Source organism: Haemaphysalis longicornis, unplaced genomic scaffold, assembly GCF_048455015.1.
Source record: "Haemaphysalis longicornis isolate Haplotype H1 unplaced genomic scaffold, Haemaphysalis longicornis Haplotype H1 scaffold_13, whole genome shotgun sequence".
In the NCBI taxonomy this organism is placed as follows: Eukaryota; Metazoa; Arthropoda; class Arachnida; order Ixodida; family Ixodidae; genus Haemaphysalis; species Haemaphysalis longicornis.
The window spans coordinates 67,499,929-67,511,982 of record NW_027526233.1 but is presented as its reverse complement, the minus strand read 5'-3'; the positions used below and the strand labels follow the sequence as shown (position 1 = coordinate 67,511,982).

The window sequence follows — 12,054 nt, the reverse complement described above, 5'->3', positions numbered from 1 at the left end:
GAGGCATAGGGGTGTGGTTAGGCTCTTTTCTTTTTTACTACGGTTAATAAAGTAAACATTTTTTTTAATATACAGAAGAAAGAAAGAAAGAAAAACACGCGCCCAGAGTGGGGACCGAACCAACGCCTTTCGATTACATGTGTAATGCCTTACCAATTCGGCTATCTGGGCGACTGTGTTCTCCTTCACTTTCTGGGCTATTTATATTTACTAGAAGTGTATCTGATGCTTGAGGGTGGTAACCAGCGCCACTCTGACTACACGGGGAGAAGGGGACCTTCTTTTCAACCCCCGGGGCGTGACTCAAACGTCTACAGCCTGTCATGAGCGGGTAACTTGCGGGAAGCCCTCTTATGCTACCTAGGCATCAAGGTTGCCAGAACCGAGACCCCCGCTAGGCTTTCGCAGAATAATATAGTAAGAAAATGAGGGGCTCGTTGAGGAAATACAGAAACATTGGTCAGCAGTCTACAACGACAAAGGAGGCATAGGGGTATGTTAGGCTCTCTTCTTTTTCACTACGGTTAATAAAGTAAACAATTTTTTTAAAATACAGACGAAAGAAAGAAAGAAAAACAGGCGCCCAGAGTGGGGACCGAACCCACGCCTTTCGATTATAATGCGAATGCCTTACTATATTATTCTGCGAAAGCCTAGCGAGGGTCTCGGTTCTGGCAGCCTTGATGCCTAGGTAGCATAAGAGGGCTTCCCGCTAGTTACCCGCTCATGACAGTCTGTAGACGTTTGAGTCACGCCCCGGGGTTGCAAAGAAGGTCCCCTTCTCCCCGTGTAGTCAGACTGGCGCTGGCTACCACCCTCAAGCATCAGATACACTTCTAGTAATTATAAATAGCCCAGAAAGTGAAGGAGAACACAGTCGCCCAGATAGCCGAATTGGTAAGGCATTCGACATGTAATCGAAAGGCGTGGGTTCGGTCCCCACACTGGGCGCGTGTTTTTCTTTCTTTCTTTCTTCTGTATATTAAAAAAATGTTTACTTTATTAACCGTAGTGAAAAAGAAAAGAGCCTAACCACACCCCTATGCCTCCTTTGGCGTTGTAGACTGCTGACCTATCTTTCTGTATTTCCTCAACGAGCCCCCCATTTCCTTACTATATTATTCCGCGAAAGCCTAGCGAGGGTCTCGGTTCTGGCAACCTTGATGACTAGGTGGCATAAGAGGGCTTCCCGCTAGTTACCCGCTCATGACCGGCTGTAGACGTTTGAGTCACGCCCCGGGGGTTGAAAAGAAGGTCCCCTTCTCCCCGTGTAGTCAGAGTGGCGCTGGCTACCACCCTCAAGCATCAGATACACTTCTAGTAAATATAAATAGCCCAGAAAGTGAAGGAGAACACAGTCGCCCAGATAGCCGAATTGGTAAGGCATTCGACATGTAATCGAAAGGCGTGGGTTCGGTCCCCACTCTGGGCGCGTGTTTTTCTTTCTTTCTTTATTCTGTATATTAAAAAAATGTTTACTTATTAACCGCAGTGAAAAAGAAAAGAGCCTAACCACGCCCATATGCCTCCTTTGGCGTTGTAGACTGCTGACCTATCTTTCTGTACTTCCTCAATGAGCCCCTCATTTCCTTACTATATTATTCTGCGAAAGCCTAGCGAGGGTCTCGGTTCTGGCAGCCTTGATGCCTAGGTAGCATAAGAGGGCTTCCCGCTAGTTACCCACTCATGACAGGCTGTAGACGTTTGAGTCACGCCCCGGGGGTTGAAAAGGAGGTCCCCTTCTCCCCGTGTAGCCAGAGTGGCGCTGGCTACCACCCTCAAGCATCAGATACACTTCTAGTAAATATAAATAGCCCAGAAAGTGAAGGAGAACACAGTCACCCAGATAGCCGAATTGGTAAGGCATTCGACGTGTAATCGAAAGGCGTGGGTTCGGTCCCCACTCTGGGCGCGTGTTTTTCTTTCTTTCTTTCTTCTTTATATTAAAAAAAGTTTACTTTATTAAATGTACTGAAAAAGAAAAAAGCCTAACCACACCCCTATGCCTCCTTTGGCGTTGTAGACTGCTGACCTATCTTTCTGTATTTCCTCAACGAGCCCCTCATTTCCTTACTATATTATTCTGCAAAAGCCTAGCGAGGGTCTCGGCTCTGGCAACCTTGATGCCTAGGTAGCAAAGGAAGCGCTTCCCGCTAGTTACCCGCTCAGGACAGGCTGTAGACGTTTGAGTCACACACCGGGGGTTGAAAAGAAGGTCCCCTTCTCCCCGTGTAGTCAGGGTGGCGCTGGCTACCACCCTCAAGCATCAGATACACTTCTAGTAAATATAAATAGCCCAGAAAGTGAAGGAGAACACAGTCGCCCAGATAGCCGAATTGGTAAGCCATTCGACATGTAATCGAAAGGCGTGGGTTCGGTCCCACTCTGGGCGCGTGTTTTTCTTTTTTTCTTTCATCTGTATATTAAAAAAAATGTTTACTTTATTACCATAGTGAAAAAGAAAAGAGCCTAACCACACCCCTATGCCTCCTTTGGCGTTGTAGACTGCTGACCTATCTTTCTGTATTTCCTCAATGAGCCCCTCATTTTCTTACTACATTATTCTTCAAAAACCTAGCGAGGGTCTCGGTTCTGGCAGCCTTGATGCCTAGGTAGCATAAGAGGGCTTCCCGCTAGTTACCCGCTCATGACAGGCTGTAGACGTTTGAGTCACGCCCCGGGGGTTGAAAAGAAGGTCCCCTTCTCCCCGTGTAGTCAGAGTGGCGCAGGCTACCACCCTCAAGCATCAGATACACTTCTAGTAAATATAAATAGCCCAGAAAGTGAAGGAGAACACAGTCGCCCAGATAGCCGAATTGGTAAGGCATTCGACATCTAATCGAAAGGCGTGGGTTCGGTCCAAACTTTGGGAGCGTGTTTTTCTTTCTTTCTTTTATACATTAAAAAAATGTTTACTTTATTACCCCAAGGAAAAAGAAAAGAGCCTAACCACACCCCTATGCCTCCTTTGGCATTGTAGACTGCTGACCTATCTTTCTGTATTTCCTCAACGAGCCCCTCATTTCCTTACTATATTATTCTGCGAAAGCCTAGCGAGGGTCTCGGTTCTGGCAGCCTTGATGCGTAGGTAGCATAAGAGGGCTTCCCGCTAGTTACCCGCTCATGACAGGCTGTAGACGTTTGAGTCACGCCCCGGGGGTTCCAAAGAAGGTCCCTTTCTCCCCGGGTAGTCAGAGTGGCGCTGGCTACCACCCTCAAGCATCAGATACACTTCTAGTAAATATAAATAGCCCAGAAAATGAAGGAGAACACAGTCGCCCAGATAGCCGAATTGGTAAGGCATTCGACATGTAATCGAAAGGCGTGGGTTCGGTCCCCACTCTGGGCGCGTTTTTCTTTCTTTCTTTCTTCCATATATTAAAAAAAAGTTTACTTTATTAACTGTAGTGAAAAAGAAAAGAGCCTAACCACACTCCTATGCCTCATTTGGCATTGTAGACTGCTGACCTATCTTTCTGTATTTCCTCAACGAGACCCTCATTTCCTTACTATATTATTCTGCGAAAGCCTGGCGAGGGTCTCGGTTCTGGCAGCCTTGATGCCTAGGTAGCATAAGAGGGCTTCCCGCTAGTTACCTGCTCATGACAGGCTGTAGACGTTTGAGTCACGCACCGGGGGTTTAAAAGAAGGCCCCCTTCTCCCCGTGTAGTCAGGGTGGCGTTGGCTACCACCCTCAAGCATCAGATACACTTCTAGTAAATATATATAGCCCAGAAAGTGAAGGAGAACACTGTCGCCCAGATAGCCGAATTGGTAAGGCATTCGACATGTAATCGAAAGGCGTGGGTTCGGTCCCCACTCTGAGCGCGTGTTTTTCTTTCTTCTTTCTTCTGTATATAAATAATGTTTACTTTATTAACCGTAGTGAAAAAGAAAAAAGCCTAACCACACCCCTATGCCTCCTTTGGCGTTGTATACTGCTGACCTATCTTTCTGTATTTCCTCAACGAGCCCCTCATTTCCTTACTATATTATTCTGCGAAAGCCTAGCCAGGGTCTCGGCTCTGGCAGCCTTGATGCCTAGGCAGCATAAGAGGGCTTCCCGTTAGTTACCCGCTCATGACAGGGTGTAGACGTTTGAGTCACGCCCCGGGGGTTGCAAAGAAGGTCCCCTTGTCCCCGTGTAGTCAGAGTGGCGCTGGCTACCACCCTCAAGCATCAGATACACTTCTAGTAAATATAAATAGCCCAGAAAGTGAAGGAGAACACAGTCGCCCAGTTAGCCGAATTGGTAAGGCATTCGACATCTAATCGAAAGGCATGGGTTCGGTCCCCACTCTGGGCGCGTGTTTTTCTTTCTTTCTTTCCTCTGTATATTAAAAAAATGTTTACTTTATTAACCGTAGTGAAAAAGAAAAGAGCCTAACCACACCCCTATGCCTCCTTTGGCGTTGTAGACTGCTGACCTATCTTTCTCTATTTCCTCAACGAGCCCCTCATTTCCTTACTATATTATTCTGCAAAAGCCTAGCGAGGGTCTCGGCTCTGGCAGCCTTGATGCCTAGGTAGCATAAGAGGGCTTCCCGCTAGTTACCCGCTCATGACAGGCTGTAGACGTTTGAGTCACGCACCGGGGGTTGAAAAGAAGGTCCCCTTCTCCCGTGTAGTCAGGGTGGCGCTGGCTACCACCCTCATGCATCAGATACACTTCTAGTAAATATAAATAGCCGAGAAAGTGAAGGAGAACACAGTTGCCCAGATAGCCGAATTGGTAAGGCATTCGACATGTAATCGAAAGGCGTGGGTTCGGTCCCCACTCTGGGCGCGTGTATTAATTTCTTTCTTTCATCCGTATATTCAAAAAAGTTTACTTTATTAACCATAGTGAAAAAAAAGAGCCTAACCACACCCCTATGCCTCCTTTGGCATTGTAGACTGCTGACCTATCTTTCTGTATTTCCTCAACGAGCCCCTCATTTCCTTACTATATTATTCTGCGACAGCCTAGCCAGGGTCTCGGTTCTGGCAGCCTTGATGCCTAGGTAGCATAAGAGGGCTTCCCGTTAGTTACCCGCTAATGACAGGCTGTAGACGTTTGAGTCCCGCACGGGGGGTTGCAAAGAAGGTCCCCTTGTCCCCGTGTAGTCAGAGTGGCACAGGCTACCACCCTCAAACATCAGATACACTTCTAGTAAATATAAATAGCCTAGAAAGTGAAGGAGAACACAGTCGCCCAGATAGCCGAATTGGTAAGGCATTCGACATGTAATCGAAAGGCGTGGGTTCGGTCCCCACACTGGGCGCGTGTTTTTCTTTCTTTCTTTCTTCTGTATATTAAAAAAATGTTTACTTTATTAACCGTAGTGAAAAAGAAACGAGCTTAACCACACACCTATGCCTCCTTTGGCGTTGTAGACTGCTGACCTATCTTTCTGTATTTCCTCAACGAGCCCCCTATTTCCTTACTATATTATTCCGCGAAAGCCTAGCGAGGGTCTCGGTTCTGGCAACCTTGATGACTAGGTGGCATAAGAGGGCTTCCCGCTAGTTACCCGCTCATGACAGGCTGTAGACGTTTGAGTCACGCCCCGGGGGTTGAAAAGAAGGTCCCCTTCTCCCCGTGTAGTCAGAGTGGCGCTGGCTACCACCCTCAAGCATCAGATACACTTCTAGTAAATATAAATAGCCCAGAAAGTGAAGGAGAACACAGTCGCCCAGATAGCCGAATTGGTAAGGCAGTCGACATGTAATCGAAAGGCGTGGGTTCGGTCCCCACTCTGGGCGCGTGTTTTTCTTTCTTTCTTTATTCTGTATATTAAAAAAAATGTTTACTTATTAACCGCAGTGAAAAAGAAAATAGCCTAACCACGCCCATATGCCTCCTTTGGCGTTGTAGCCTGCTGACCTATCTTTGTGTACTTCCTCAATGAGCCCCTCATTCCCTTACTATATTATTCTGCGAAAGCCTAGCGAGGGTCTGGGTTCTTGCAGCCTTGATGCCTAGGTAGCATAAGAGGGCTTCCCGCTAGTTACCCACTCATGACAGGCTGTAGACGTTTGAGTCACGCCCCGGGGGTTGAAAAGAAGGTCCCCTTCTCCCCGTGTAGCCAGAGTGGCGCTGGCTACCACCCTCAAGCATCAGATACACTTCTAGTAAATATAAATAGCCCAGAAAGTGAAGGAGAACACAGTCACCCAGATAGCCGAATTGGTAAGGCATTCGACGTGTAATCGAAAGGCGTGGGTTCGGTCCCCACTCTGGGCGCGTGTTTTTCTTTCTTTCTTTCTTCTTTATATTAAAAAAAGTTTACTTTATTAAATGTACTGAAAAAGAAAAGAGCCTAACCACACCCCTATGCCTCCTTTGGCGTTGTAGACTGCTGACCTATCTTTCTGTATTTCCTCAACGAGCCCCTCATTTCCTTACTATATTATTCTGCAAAAGCCTAGCGAGGGTCTCGGCTCTGCAACCTTGATGCCTAGGTAGCATAAGAGGGCCTCCCGCTAGTTACCCGATCATGACAGGCTGTAGACGTTTGAGTCACGCAGGGGGGGGTTGAAAAGAAGGTCCCCTTTTCCCCGTGTAGTCAGGGTGGCGCTGGCTACCACCCTTAAGCATCAAACACAGTCGCCCAGATAGCCGAATTGGTAAGGCATTCGACATGTAATCGAAAGGCGTGGGTTCGGTCCCAACTCTGGGCGCGTGTTTTTCTTTTTTTCTTTCTTCTGTATATTAAAAAAAATGTTTACTTTATTAACCATAGTTAAAAAGAAAAGAGCCTACCCACACCCCTATGCCTCCGTTGGCGTTGTAGACTGCTGACCTATCTTTCTGTATTTCCTCAACGAGCCCCTCATTTCCATACTACATTATTCTTCAAAAACCTAGCGAGGGTCTCGGTTCTGGCAGCCTTGATGCCTAGGTAGCATAAGAGGGCTTCCCGCTAGTTACCTGCTCATGACAGGCTGTAGACGTTTGAGTCACGCACCGGGGGTTGAAAAGAAGGCCCCCTTCTCCCCGTGTAGTCAGGGTGGCGTTGGCTACCACCCTCAAGCATCAGATACACTTCTAGTAAATATATATAGCCCAGAAAGTGAAGGAGAACACTGTCGCCCAGATAGCCGAATTGGTAAGGCATTCGACATGTAATCGAAAGGCATGGGTTCGGTCCCCACTCTGGGCGCGTGTTTTTCTTTCTTCTTTCTTCTGTATATAACTAATGTTTACTTTATTAACCGTAGTGAAAAAGAAAAAAGCCTAACCACACCCCTATGCCTCCTTTGGCGTTGTAGACTGCTGACCTCTCTTTCTGTATTTCCTCAATGAGCCCCTCATTTCCTTACTATATTATTCTGCGAAAGCCTGGCGAGGGTCTCGGTTCTGGCAGCCTTGATGCCTAGGTAGCATAAGAGGGCTTCCCGCTAGTTACCTGCTCATGACAGGCTGTAGACGTTTGAGTCACGCACCGGGGGTTGAAAAGAAGGCCCCCTTCTCCCCGTGTAGTCAGGGTGGCGTTGGCTACCACCCTCAAGCATCAGATACACTTCTAGTAAATATATATAGCCCAGAAAGTGAAGGAGAACACTGTCGCCCAGATAGCCGAATTGGTAAGGCATTCGACATGTAATCGAAAGGCATGGGTTCGGTCCCCACTCTGGGCGCGTGTTTTTCTTTCTTCTTTCTTCTGTATATAACTAATGTTTACTTTATTAACTGTAGTGAAAAAGAAAAAAGCCTAACCACACCCCTATGCCTCCTTTGGCGTTGTAGACTGCTGACCTCTCTTTCTGTATTTCCTCAATGAGCCCCTCATTTCCTTACTATATTATTCTGCGAAAGCCTAGCCAGGGTCTCGGTTCTTGCAGCCTTGATGCCTAGGTAGCATAAGAGGGCTTCCCGTTAGTTACCCGCTCATGACAGGGTGTAGACGTTTGAGTCACGCCCCGGGTGTTGCAAAGAAGGTCCCCTTGTCCCCGTGTAGTCAGAGTGGCGCTGGCTACCCCCCCAAAGCATCAGATACACTTCTAGTAAATATAAATAGCCCAGAAAGTGAAGGAGAACACAGTCGCCCAGTTAGCCGAATTGGTAAGGCATTCGACATCTAATCGAAAGGCGTGGGTTCGGTCCCCACTCTGGGCGCGTGTTTTTCTTTCTTTCTTTCCTCTGTATATTAAAAAAATGTTTACTTTATAACCGTAGTGAAAAAGAAAAGAGCCTAACCACACCCCTATGCCTCCTTTGGCGTTGTAGACTGCTGACCTATCTTTCTCTATTTCCTCAACGAGCCCCTCATTTCCTTACTATATTATTCTGCAAAAGCCTAACGAGGGTCTCGGCTCTGGCAGCCTTGATGCCTAGGTAGCATAAGAGGGCTTCCCGCTAGTTACCCGCTCATGACAGGCTGTAGACGTTTGAGTCACGCACCGGGGGTTGAAAAGAAGGTCCCCTTCTCCCGTGTAGTCAGGGTGGCGCTGGCTACCACCCTCAAGCATCAGATACACTTCTAGTAAATATAAATAGCCCAGAAAGAGAAGGAGAACACAGTTGCCCAGATAGCCGAATTGGTAAGGCATTCGACATGTAATCGAAAGGCGTGGGTTCGGTACCCACTCTGGGCGCGTGTATTAATTTCTTTCTTTCTTCCGTATATTCAAAAAAGTTTACTTTATTAACCATAGTGAAAAAAAAAGAGCCTAACCACACCCCTATGCCTCCTTTGGCATTGTAGACTGCTGACCTATCTTTCTGTATTTCCTCATCGAGCCCCTCATTTCCTTACTATATTATTCTGCGACAGCCTAGCCAGGGTCTCCGTTCTGGCAGCCTTGATGCCTAGGTAGCATAAGATGGCTTCCTGTTAGTTACCCGCTCATGACAGGCTGTAGACGTTTGAGTCCCGCACGGGGGATTGCAAAGAAGGTCCCCTTGGCCCCGTGTAGTCAGAGTGGCGCTGGCTACCCCCCCAAAGCATCAGATACACTTCTAGTAAATATAAATAGCCCAGAAAGTGAAGGAGAACACAGTCGCCCAGTTAGCCGAATTGGTAAGGCATTCGACATCTAATCGAAAGGCGTGGGTTCGGTCCCCACTCTGGGCGCGTGTTTTTCTTTCTTTCTTTCCTCTGTATATTAAAAAAATGTTTACTTTATAACCGTAGTGAAAAAGAAAAGAGCCTAACCACACCCCTATGCCTCCTTTGGCGTTGTAGACTGCTGACCTATCTTTCTGTATTTCCTCAACGAGCCCCTCATTTCCTTACTATATTATTCTGCAAAAGCCTAACGAGGGTCTCGGCTCTGGCAGCCTTGATGCCTAGGTAGCATAAGAGGGCTTCCCGCTAGTTACCCGCTCATGACAGGCTGTAGACGTTTGAGTCACGCACCGGGGGTTGAAAAGAAGGTCCCCTTCTCCCGTGTAGTCAGGGTGGCGCGGGCTACCACCCTCAAACATCAGATACACTTCTAGTAAATATAAATAGCCTAGAAAGTGAAGGAGAACACAGTCGCCCAGATAGCCGAATTGGTAAGGCATTCGACATCTAATCGAAAGGCGTGGGTTCGGTCCCCACTTTGGACGCGTTTTTCTTTCTTTCTTTCTTTCTTTTATACATTAAAAAATATGTTTACTTTATTACCCCAAGGAAAAAGAAAATAGCCTAACCACACCCCTATGCCTACTTTGGCGTTGTAGACTGCTCACCTATCTTTCTGTATTTCCTCAACGAGACCCTCATTTCCTTACTATATTATTCTGCGAAAGCCTGGCGAGGGTCTCGGTTCTGGCAGCCTTGATGCCTAGGTAGCATAAGAGGGCTTCCCGCTAGTTACCTGCTCATGACAGGCTGTAGACGTTTGAGTCACGCACCGGGGGTTGAAAAGAAGGCCCCCTTCTCCCCGTATAGTCAGAATGGCGCTGGCTACCACCCTCAAGCATCAGATACACTTCTAGTAAATATATATAGCCCAGAAAGTGAAGGAGAACACTGTCGCCCAGATAGCCGAATTGGTATGGCATTCGACATGTAATCGAAAGGCGTGGGTTCGGTCCCCACTCTGGGCGCGTGTTTTTCTTTCTTCTTTCTTCTGTATATAAAAAATGTTTACTTTATTAACCGTAGTGAAAAAGAAAAAAGCCTAACCACACCCCTATGCCTCCTTTGGCGTTGTAGACTGCTGACCTATCTTTCTGTATTTCCTCAACGAGCCCCTCATTTCCTTACTATATTATTCTGCGAAAGCCTAGCCAGGGTCTCGGTTCTGGCAGCCTTGATGCCTAGGTAGCATAAGAGGGCTTCCCGTTAGTTACCCGCTCATGACAGGGTGTAGACGTTTGAGTCACGCCCCGGGGGTTGCAAAGAAGGTCCCCTTGTCCCCGTGTAGTCAGAGTGGCGCTGGCTACCACCCTCAAGCATCAGATACACTTCTAGTAAATATAAATAGCCCAGAAAGTGAAGGAGAACACAGTCGCCCAGATAGCCGAATTGGTAAGGCATTGGACATGTAATCGAAAGGCGTGGGTTCGGTCCCCACTCTGGGCGCGTGTTTTTCTTTCTTTCTTTCCTCTGTATATTAAAAAAATGTTTACTTTATTAACCGTAGTGAAAAAGAAAAGAGCCTAACCACACCCCTATGCCTCCTTTGGCGTTGTAGACTGCTGACCTATCTTTCTCTATTTCCTCAACGAGCCCCTCATTTCCTTACAATTTTATTCTGCAAAAGCCTAGCGAGGGTCTCGGCTCTGGCAGCCTTGATGCCTAGGTAGCATAAGAGGGCTTCCCGCTAGTTACCCGCCCATGACAGGCTGTAGACGTTTGAGTCACGCACCGGGGGTTGAAAAGAAGGTCCCCTTCTCCCGTGTAGTCAGGGTGGCGCTGGCTACCACCCTCAAGCATCAGATACACTTCTAGTAAATATAAATAGCCCAGAAAGTGAAGGAGAACACAGTTGCCCAGATAGCCGAATTGGTAAGGCATTCGACGTGTAATCGAAAGGCGTGGGTTCGGTCCCCCCTCTGGGCGCGTGTATTAATTTCTTTCTTTCTTCCGTATATTAAAAAAAGTTCACTTTATTAACCATAGTGAAAAAAAAGAGCCTAACCACACCCCTATGGCTCCTTTGGCATTGTAGACTGCTGACCTATCTTTCTGAATTCCCTCAACGAGCCCCTCATTTCCTTACTATATTATTCTGCGACAGCCTAGCCAGGGTCTCGGTTCTGGCAGCCTTGATGCCTAGGTAGCATAAGAGGGCTTCCCGTTAGTTACCCGCTCATGACAGGCTGTAGACGTTTGAGTCACGCACGGGGGGTTGCAAAGAAGGTCCCCTTGGCCCCGTGTAGTCAGAGTGGCGCAGGCTACCACCCTCAAACATCAGATACACTTCTAGTAAATATAAATAGCCTAGAAAGTGAAGGAGAACACAGTCGCCCAGATAGCCGAATTGGTAAGGCATTCGACATCTAATCGAAAGGCGTGGGTTCGGTCCCCACTTTGGACACGTGTTTTTCTTTCTTTCTTTCTTTTATACATTAAAAAAATGTTTACTTTGTTACCCCAAGGAAAAAGAAAATAGCCTAACCACACCCCTATGCCTCCTTTGGCGTTGTAGACTGCTCACCTATCTTTCTGTATTTCCTCAACGAGCCCCTCATTTCCTTACTATATTATTCTGCGAAAGCCTAGCGAGGGTCTCGGTTCTGGCAGCCTTGATGCCTAGGTAGCATAAGAGGGCTTCCCGCTAGTTACCCGCCAATGACAGGCTGTAGACGTTTGAGTCACACCCCGGGGGTTCCAAAGAAGGTCCCCTTCTCCCCGGGTAGTCAGAGTGGCGCTGGCTACCACCCTCAAGCATCAGATACACTTCTAGTAAATATAAATAGCCCAGAAAGTGAAGGAGAACACAGTCGCCCAGATAGCCGAATTGGTAAGGCATTCGACATGTAATCGAAATTCGTGGGTTCGGTCCCCACTCTGGGCGCGTGTTTTTCTTTCTTTCTTTCTTCTGTATATTAAAAAAAAGTTTACTTTATTAACCGTAGTGAAAAAGAAAAGAGCCTAACCACACCCCTATGCCTTCTTTGGCGTTGTAGACTGC

General features: G+C 47.3%; 2 non-coding genes across 2 annotated transcripts; both read left to right on the top strand.

The window, feature by feature from the left end:
- Positions 1-9,466: 9,466 nt before the first annotated feature.
- On the top strand, positions 9,467-9,538 carry Trnar-ucu (transfer RNA arginine (anticodon UCU)). Its single transcript has one exon. It is a non-coding gene; the product is annotated as a tRNA-Arg (tRNA).
- A 1,847-nt stretch (positions 9,539-11,385) lies between these two features.
- Positions 11,386-11,457, top strand: Trnar-ucu (transfer RNA arginine (anticodon UCU)). Its single transcript has one exon. It is a non-coding gene; the product is annotated as a tRNA-Arg (tRNA).
- The last annotated feature ends 597 nt before the right edge of the window (positions 11,458-12,054 follow it).